A 10,343-nucleotide genomic window follows, 5' to 3' on the forward strand; every position below is an offset into this window, starting at 1 on the left:
TTACACAGCTCTGTTTTATATTATATAAATACACACACACACACACACACACACACACACACACACACACACACACACACACACATATAAAGATATAGATATATACATATACATATATACATATCTATATATATAATATAAAAGAAACTCTTAACGTATTACATGTGAATATCAAGGATAATAATGATAAACATTGTTCTTTGTTTGACAGTTGTTGCTGGTTGCTACGCAGAATGTAACTCATCCAAGTGTTCTCAGATCTTAAAATCATTCGAGTATCTTTCTTGCGTGTAAGTATTTTTTGTTATTTCTCTCGAAGTTCAGCGACATTTAAACTGGTTATGCTTGTGCGTCCACAAATGGATAGACACACACACACTTACATATCGCGCGCACACATATACACTCTTACACTGCGCTCTCTCTCTCTCACACACACACATACACACAATCTACCTATTTTATGTTTGATTTATTCTATAAAATAGACATTGTAGGGAGTAGAATTACCACCCCACTGTTATCACCCATGCAATATGCATACATGGGTGTGTCTGTGTGGGTAGGCAGGCAGGCAAGCCGGTATGTATGTATGTATGTATGTATGTAGATAGGTGGGTAGGTAGGTAGATAGGTAGGATGGTAGGCATGTAGTTAGGTAGGTTGGTAGGTAAGTAAGTAAGCAGGAGGAATGTATCAGGTGGTATAGACAAGTATGTAAAGGGTACGGTTAGAACGATACCAGAATGTAGGTAAGCCTATAAAAATACGTGTAAATAGGTAAAATTCTGACACGCATCGATACACGGATACACACGCGTATTTACGGACATGCGTGCACACACACAAACACGCGCGCTCACACACAAACACGCGCGCACACACACGCGTAAACACACAGCCACACACATACACATACACGTACTATGCATACACAATTGCACACACAGAGACAAGCGTAAGTACATGCGCATACATATAAACGCACATACACACATACATGCAGAAGCGCACACACACCGCGCATACACAAGCACTCGTACACTCAGACATGCGCAGGCACTCAAACACTCATATACTTGCACAGGCACACACGCACACAAACACGCACACAAACGGAAGAAGGAATACACACAAGAATACACACGCAAACATACACGCAAATACTTGCATATTCAGAAAAACCACCATATACATGCACATGCAGGAATGCACTCGAATAGGAAAACCCTTACACGTTCATGCACACACACACTCACATGCAAACATATGCACTCACTCAAGGAGCCGATTCAACCACACGAACAGGCAAACTAGATCGTGCACGCGCGCGAGCGTGCACTCGTACACTCGCACTCTCGTGCACAAACACATACACATGAATGCATATATAAAAACGAAAACAGAAAACGAACTTTTTTCGAGCAACGAAAAAAAACAAACAAACAGAGAAACGAGACATGCAACATAAAGAGTATATCCCTTCGTTAGTTGTCCCAGTTCCATCTACTCAGCGTTTCGAAGGCAAGGACAATACGCGACTTCGTTGGAACAGTCCTTCCCGCAAAGCAAATTAAATAAAATTTGAAATTTTTTACGGTGGGTGAATTTTAGGCTTAGAAGAAGAAGTAAGGGTAAGAATAAATTATAGATTTGTATGGGTGTGTACGTGTGCGTGCATGTGTGGGTGGTAGCGTGGGTACACTTGTTTCACTGCTTGAATGTGTGTTTCTGTGTGTCAAGATATGTGTGCAATAACCATCCGTGACCTCTTTAAGGGTTCAGTCTTTTGCCTCTTGTTTTTGGTCAGTATCATGTCTGCTGAAGATTTATGGGTCTTAGATGTAGTTCTTTTATGTGGGGATGGCAGTGGCGAAAAGAAAAGGGTAGATATGTGTGCGACCATCTCTTTGCACTCGTGCGTGTGTGAGAAAGTATATGCATTCATGTGTATGTGTTTGTGCACGAGAGTTGCACAAATTGGTTGATACACACACACACACATACATACATACATACATACATACATACATACATACATACAAATGAAAATACTCTGTTGTTGATATTGAAATTCCAATGAAACCGGCTCTTTCTCTATTGGTAAGAAATTTTGAAATAAAACTGAATATACATACATACATACATACATACATACATGCTTACATACATACATACATACATACATACATACATACATACATACATACATATCAACCAAATACCTGATGCAAAAAAGGGACAGGAAAAGCAGTAAACTGTGATAACCGATGTAGACTTGGTGGAGTTAATACCGATGATATTACCCATAAGCAGTCGTCTAAAAATGTCATCACGGTATTATCTCCCGATGAGACATGATGTAGTCAGAACATTGTTTATTGAGATCCGTTGGAAGGATAACCCCGAGGCCAAAGAAATAAGAACCTACAGTATGGTAGAAGCATAGTCACTCATAATCAAAAGGAGTACTGGTGGAATGTCCCTGTGAAAACTTCAGTAAAATGTAAATACAATAGACCTGATAGTAATTTGTGATAGAGAAAAACTGTTGTGGAAATCAGCTGCCCAGCGGATGTTAGCATAAAGCCAAAGATCAGTGAAAAAGAAAATATCTGCTGAACTATTGAGAAATCTACAGCTTCTCTATCCAGATTACAAGTTCAAGTTTATACCTATAATTATTGGGGCACTGTGATATGTAACACATTGCCAATCTTGAGAAATACCAATCTTGAGAAATTAGGCTTCTCAAAACCAGAAAGGAGAAAGCTGACTCGAAGACTACAATTCCAAGCCATCACTCGAACTGTAAAAATCTGTAAAACTTTCCAGAATTTTATCATTTAAGAATATATGAGCATGTCTAGATATGAAACTATATGCAAGAGAATGCATACATAAAATAAAACATAAAAAATCTGCATGCATACACACATACATACATACATACATACATACATACATACATACATATATACATACATATATACATACATACATACATACCTACCTACATACACACACATACACACACATATACATACATACATACATGCATACATACATACATACATGCATGCATGCATACCCTGTTGATGCTGAAATTTCAATGAAGGAGCCTCAGATCTAGGTTAGAAAGCAGCTTTCTCTAGCGGCAAAAAATCTTGAATAAAACTGAATATGACATGCATACATATTAGGTTGGCAACTAAGTTCCTGCAATTTTTTAAAATTTAAAGTTTTTAAAAGGCTTAATAAAAAATAATAACTAATTAATTAATAATTTATTTACCTTTGTTGTTTACAACTTCCCAACGTTCAACAAGATTTTCAATACCTCGTTGGTAGAAATCGCTTGATTTCAACTCGAAAAATTGATCCAACCAAGCTCTCAATTCTGCATCAGTATTGAACGAAACTCCGCGCATAGCATTTGAAAGAGATCGAAAGAGGTGGAAATCGGTTGGTGGCAAATCAAGAGAGTATGACGGGTGTGGCAGCACTTCCCAATCATGCGTTTGAATGGCTTCCTTAGTCATATTGGCGATATGAGGGCGGGCGTTGTCGTGCAGCAGAACTCCATGCTGACGATTTCTCTTGAATAGCCGTGTTAAGTCGTTCCATCTGTTGAACATTGAGTTCCGCGTTGACCGTTTGGTTCCATTCAAGCAATTCGTAATGGATAATCCTTTCCCAGTCCCACCATACGCACAACATCGTTTTACGCGGATGAAGATCTTGTTTCACGCGCGGTGTCGCTTGTTTACCGGGGCTAAGCCATTCCTTACGCTGCTTCATATTGATGTACAGGCACCATTTTCCGTCGCCAGTAACGATTCAGTAAAGAAATCGTTACTTGTGTCCATGAGTTGAGCAGTGACGAGCAAGAAAACCAGCGGAGAATGTGGCTCGTTGATTTTTGTTGTTGTTACTTAAAGCATGCGGAACCCATGCTCCATACTTCTGAACCTTTTCCATCGAGTGAAGATGCTTCTCTATAGCAGAGTGGGAGCATTCCATTTTCTCTGCCAGTTCCCTTGTCGTTTGACTAGAATTTTTAATTGCTCTTCATCGAACTGAACTGGACGGCCAGAACGAAGTGCGTCTTTGAGGTCAAAATTTGCATTTTTGAACTTGGCATACCAATCACGAGCGGTTCTTTCAGCTATGGCACCCTCTCCATACACAGCACAAATGTCGTGAGCAGCTTCTGCGGCCTTAGAACTTTGATTAAAAGCAAAAAGAAGGAGGGTCGAGAATGCTCGTTTTTCTTAACTTGACATTCCATTTTAATGATCTGAAAATAAACAAAAATTAACTAAAATTAGCTAGAAAATACAACAAAATATATTCCGAAATGATTCAAAAATAGAATTCTTGAAAAAAAAAAAAAATAGATTTCAAAATTTAAAAACGCAATAAATTCCAAAATTTAAAAAAAACCGCGGGAACTAAGTTGCCAACCAATACATACATGCACGCATACATACATACATACATACATACATACATACATACATACATACATACATGCATGCATGTATGTATGTATGTATACATACATACATACATACATACATACATACATACATAAATGCATGTATACATACATACATACATAGACAAAAATAGTACAATGAACTTGCAATTGGGAGTGAAAATCCAACGTTTCAGATAGCGTCCTTCCTCAGGAAACAGATGACAGGAGAGAAAATAATGTAAGACAGTAAAATTTTATATCCACTTAGTAAAAAAAAAAGATGAAATTTATGAGGAACGCAGGAGGACTGGAGTTTCATATATGAGCAGGAAGTGGTAGGAGAGAGAAAAAGATGAGAGAGGTAGAAGGAAAGAGGAATAGAATGAAGGTGAGAAGCAAGTGAGGTCGAAAGTAAAGTGAAGAGAAAAAATGAGATGAGAGGGGAGTAGAATAAAAAACAATAATTTAAATATGTTGGTGACATGGTACCAAGTTCGAATATGAAATGCTGTTCTTTCTACTTCCTTTAGAACGTCGACCCATAGTATGCTGAGATGCTGCTCACTGTAGTATTCAAGTGGGCGGTAACAGGTTGGCCTAGCATACGTGTTTCCGGAAAGCGATCGGCAAGGGATCAGCCTGTTTCCCAAACGTAAAGAGCGTCACAAAGTTTTTATATGATATGGATGAAATGCAACAGAAGTTCTGTTTTATTGTATTATGCTACATTTGAACGTTTCTTTAATGATATGCATATATATAACGTATGTTGTTAAAAAAATGTCCCCTTCCCCTTTCCTTACCGACTTCCACGCCATTTGAAGCGGGGACGTTTTCTAGATGTGCAGCAAGCCTGGATCACTTTCACTACATTTGTGGAGAGTTTATGACTAAGAAACGTCAGAGAAACATCACCGAATTTGTCAAGATATCTTTCTATGCCTAATTTGGAGTGAAATTAAGAGTAAAGAAGTAGATCCTTCATAAGGCCTGCTCAGTTTGTGTTGAAGAACTAAACCACTGGATAAAATGCCCAAAGATGTCTTCGTTTTAGAGGTTCAATAATATGGAGGAAGCCTAAAAATCAATGATGACTGCTACTTTTGCTCGAGTAAGGTGTAGGAATATCATTGGAAGAGTAAAAAAAACTTTGTTTATTCAAATCTCCAATCTGTGATCTGGTATCCATGGACAAGAAGTTTCAGGCCCATTAACACCAGGAAACATTGAAGACATCACATGAGTTCTTTGTCAGAAGGCACAAATAACAATGACGAGGAAATCTTCAATAGTAGATTTGCCACAGGATAGAGAGAGCTTCATGTATTTGCGTAGCAAGTTTTCTGCTCTATCAGACGCCAAGGGGGAAGAGGGTGTATATATATAGGACCAGATATAAAGAAACTTGTCAAGAATGAAAATTTTGAAAACTCTCTTAGTGATCCTGAAGAAGATGCATGAATTAATTTTAAAGATGTAATGAAAATCTTCTTGGGTAATCACAAAGATCTAAACTGCAAAGACATAGTGGGAAGAATGCTGGAAAAGTTTGAGGCCTTAGGATGTAAAATAAGTATTGAAGTTCATTTCCTACGTGCCCATTTGGACTTCTTTCCGGAAAATCTGGGAGATGTGAGTGAGGAGAGGAAATGGTTTCATCAAGACATAAAGGAGATGAAAAGATGTGAGGGAAGATAGAATACTAATATGATGGCCGACTACTACTGGATGATGCATCGTGAATCAACAAATGCTCACAAGCAAAGGAGTTCCAGGCATAGTTCCCAAGATTTTGAGGTGCAGAATCCAAAATTTTAAAAATGAATGGAACCCTTGTAAAAATCTATTTTCTCACCTTTCAATTGCATTTCTGACATTTTATTTTGTTTAAAAAAAAGTACTAAATTCATTGTTATTAGTTTCATTTTGCCCTACCATATGTAGATTTACCTCCAAATTAGGGTATATTTTATGATTGAACTGTGAGAAAACGTTAGGTGACAGGAAAAAGCCTTTTCGGTATTTCGAATTAGCACCACAAAAATATATAAAATAACACAATTATCAAAATAGTTTTCAAAACTTTCCATTTCGCAGACCTGCGTAATCTTCATATCCAATGTACACACACACACACACACACACACACACACACACACACACATCTATATGCACCTGCATACGTACATGCATATTCACACATTTGCATACGCGCACATACACAACTACATAGCCACATCAGCGCATATGCTAGTATCCATATCAGAATATTCAGTCTTAATTGTCGTTTTTAGCATTGTACTGACGGGCTGCCGGTATGAATGTATTGTTTTAGATGTAGGCATGGAATGGAGAGAAAAATATAGAAAAATCCGTTTTGCAGAGGGTGCTAGAAAAATATTGGATCAAGGAAGTGTCATGCTTCCTTGCTAGTGTGTTGATGAGGAAATTTTACAATAGGGTAAAATAAATGTATTGATGTTGGGACACTCGTTTCTAATGTTTACATAGTTTCCTGAGTACTTAACTCTGAATAAAATACATGTTCTTTCTGTTGTAAAAAGACTGCATTTTCTTGCAAACCAGATAGATGAAGCTGACATGTTAGGATCTTTACACGTACTGCAAATGCATTGTGGGATGTCATCAAGGATAAGTATGTATGGATGTATGTATATTTTTCTGCTCTATTTTAAGAATTACTCACCAATACCGAAAATACCAGTCTCTAAACCAGGATCAAGACTCTTCTAGAATTCATATACCACATTTCTTTTCCTAAAAGTAATAAAAGTATCAGTCTGAGGAAGAAAATCTTAGCGGTTCACCAATAATGTTTTTCAGAATAGTGAATCTAGAAATTTACATGTTATAGTGTGTCAATATTCTTTCTCATGGTAGGGATTACAATGCTTGTCTGCTGAATAAAAACGAAGGTGCATGTACGACTACGGAACGAGATACACTGCTGCCAACTAACTGCCGTAAGTACACTACCTATTCTTACCAAGTTCTGTTTATCACAATTGATTTGTAATTCTTATTGATCCAATTCTTTCATTTTCTTAAAGACAGCTATATAGGCGCAGGCGTGGATGTGCGGTTGACTGTGTGGTAAGAAGCTTGTTTTCCAACCACATGATTCCGGGTTCAGTCCTACTGCGTGGCACCTTGGGCAAGTGTCTCTTACTATAGCCGCGGATCAGCCAAAATCTTGTGAGTGGATTTGGTAGACGGAAACTACTGAAAGAAGCCTGTCGTATATATATATGTGTGTGTGTATGTGTGTGTGTGTGTGCGTGTGTGCGTGCGCGTGTGTGTGCGCGTGTGCGTGTGTGTGTGTGTATATATGTATATGCATATATTTATGTGTGTGTGTCTTTGATTCTGTGTTTGTCCCTTCACCATCACATCACAACCGATGTTGATGTGTTTACATCCCCGTAAGTTAGCAGTTCGGCAAAAGAGGCCGATAGAATACTTACTCTTTGTAAGCCTAGAGGCTTACAGAGAATAAAGTACTGGGGTCGATTTCTTCGACTAAAACCCCTTTAAGGCGGTGCTCCAGTATGGCCGCAATCAAATGACTGAAACAAGAATTAAAGAATAAAATGAAAAAAATAAAACAATGTGATTCAACATGCACTATATATTTCTACCCATAATTCTGTCCTTGTGATTCAATATCATAATACTTGTTGGTGCGTTGGTATTTCAAATAACGGCGAAAAGTATTTTATTCTCTTCTGATCTGCTGTTGTTAGTATTTGTATTGTAAGTCTGTATATACATTATCATACAGTTATTATTATACTATGAGTCTTCCATAGTAGCTTTGTCTCCGTCACTTACAAAGCATTTCTGGTTTGTTTACAAATATTCTTTGGGAGGGGTCCAGTCGATTAGATCGTCCCCAGTACGCAACTGGTACTTAATTTATCGACCCCAAAAGGATGAAAACAAAGTCAACTTCGGCGGAATTTGAACTCAGAACATAAAGACAGACGAAATACCGCTAAGCATTTCGCCCGGTATGTTAACGTTTCTGCCAGCTAGCCGTCTTGGTTTGCTTACAAATATTATATGTCGTATTAGACAATTATATATTCATTAAAACATATATCCACTAAATTTGGCTGAAACTGATGGATGAGCGTTAGGCCCAATTGGAATCGCAAGGAGCCGTGTTAGCATTGATTTGTGGATTCGATTCTGGCTACGGTCATCCTTTTTCGGTCATTTGCCTGTATTTAAAAATTGTCGGTTCAAATCGGAGAATATACATTATTATGATATATTATTATACAGTTATGTATATATATATATATATATATATATATATACTGAAATGTTTTAATTAAGGAAGGTCTTACGTAATTGATGCATTTCTTGATATATATTACGCTGACCGGAAACGTGCATTGCTTTCAAAATATCACTGGTTTGAATTCATTCTTACAAATTGTAAAAATGAATTCAAACCAAACAGCGATATTTTGAAAGCAATTATATGTACGTTTCAGGTCAGCGTAATATATAAGAAATGCATCCATTACGTAAGACCTTCCTCAGTTAAAACATTTCAAAATATGAAACAGCCGATGGAGATATTTCAATATATATGGTTACAGCGGTAAGTTGGCTACTAAGCTAGGAGAATGAACATGTATAGAGAGGAGGGAAGTGAGGTAGGAAGAGAGAGAGGGAGAGAGTAGTAAGAGTAACAGGAGTAGGAGGGCGAAGAAGAGAGAGACAAAAGGAGCGAAGGATATATATATATATATAAAGTGAGATAGTGGGGAAAAAAAGAAAGGAAGATATACGAGTGAATTCTATTGAAAAGAATGAGATGGCTGTACCTGTATGTTTGCATACAAAATCAGTGAAAATGGACAAAGAGTAGAGAATTAAGGTCATGAATTTGGGGCGTAATGAACCAGATATTAGGGTGTAGTTAAGAGTCTTAGTAGTGAATGGAATAGGTAGTATATAGCCTTGATCATGTAAGTGATGTCAACGCAGATGTAGGATGACTGGTGATATGCAGGGTGACCTTGTTTAAAGTGAAGAGTTGTGCACGGTCGACTTCACTCTCTTGTCCATGACCATCTTCAATCCAGTATTAAGACCATGGCAAGACAGCTGAATATAAAGACAAATGCACTGGATGGTCAAAATATCGTACTTACCTCATCTTGCTCCTTGTACTACAGAATGCATTGCTGCATTCGCCTTCCCATTCGTTGAACCATGGAGGCGTCTTCCGCGGAGTCCCCCGAACCCAATCTTCACATGCATTGGTAAGCAAGCCCCAATATGTCGATTAACCCATAGCTGGAGCCCTAACAGGTACTATTACTACGGGTCAGAGTAGACTGGGAACAGTAGTTCCTACATACCTATCTAAACTGGGAACAGTAGTACCTACATACCTACCTGCATACATACGTACTCTCACACACAGACATACGTATATACATATATAGATACATACGTACATACATACATGTATACATACATACACACATACGCACAAGCTTGAAGACAGTATAATTGACACGAAGCACAGCCTCTCTTGGACACAAGACCACTACATCACATCACACTTTGAAGGCTATGCATTTGCAATCCAGGAACAGGAGATTGCCACAAAGTACCTGGTGAACAAGAGAGACAGTGATGCTCTTGTAATCCCAAGGTGCAACCGCGTGTGTAGACTATGTCATGCTTCTGGGGAAGACATTACGCATGTGATTAGCAGTACAATGCCATCCGCGGAAAAGACTGTCCTGAAATAAACTTAGAAAATCCCTCTGTTATGGAATACATTAAAAAAAAACACCAACTCAAGGAATACTGG

General features: G+C 38.0%; 1 protein-coding gene across 1 annotated transcript in view; it reads left to right on the top strand.

Annotated features, from left to right (window-relative positions):
• The first annotated feature begins 210 nt into the window (after nt 1-210).
• Nucleotides 211-10,343, top strand: part of LOC106879637 (uncharacterized) — a 147,492-nt gene continuing 137,359 nt past the window's right edge. Inside the window, exons 1-2 of the mRNA XM_052972379.1 lie at nt 211-290; nt 7,385-7,467. The gene's annotated coding sequence lies outside the window, so the exon portion shown is untranslated. The remainder of the gene's footprint in view (nt 291-7,384; nt 7,468-10,343) is intronic.

This window comes from Octopus bimaculoides, chromosome 13 (genome assembly GCF_001194135.2).
Source record: "Octopus bimaculoides isolate UCB-OBI-ISO-001 chromosome 13, ASM119413v2, whole genome shotgun sequence".
Classification (NCBI taxonomy): domain Eukaryota; kingdom Metazoa; phylum Mollusca; class Cephalopoda; order Octopoda; family Octopodidae; genus Octopus; species Octopus bimaculoides.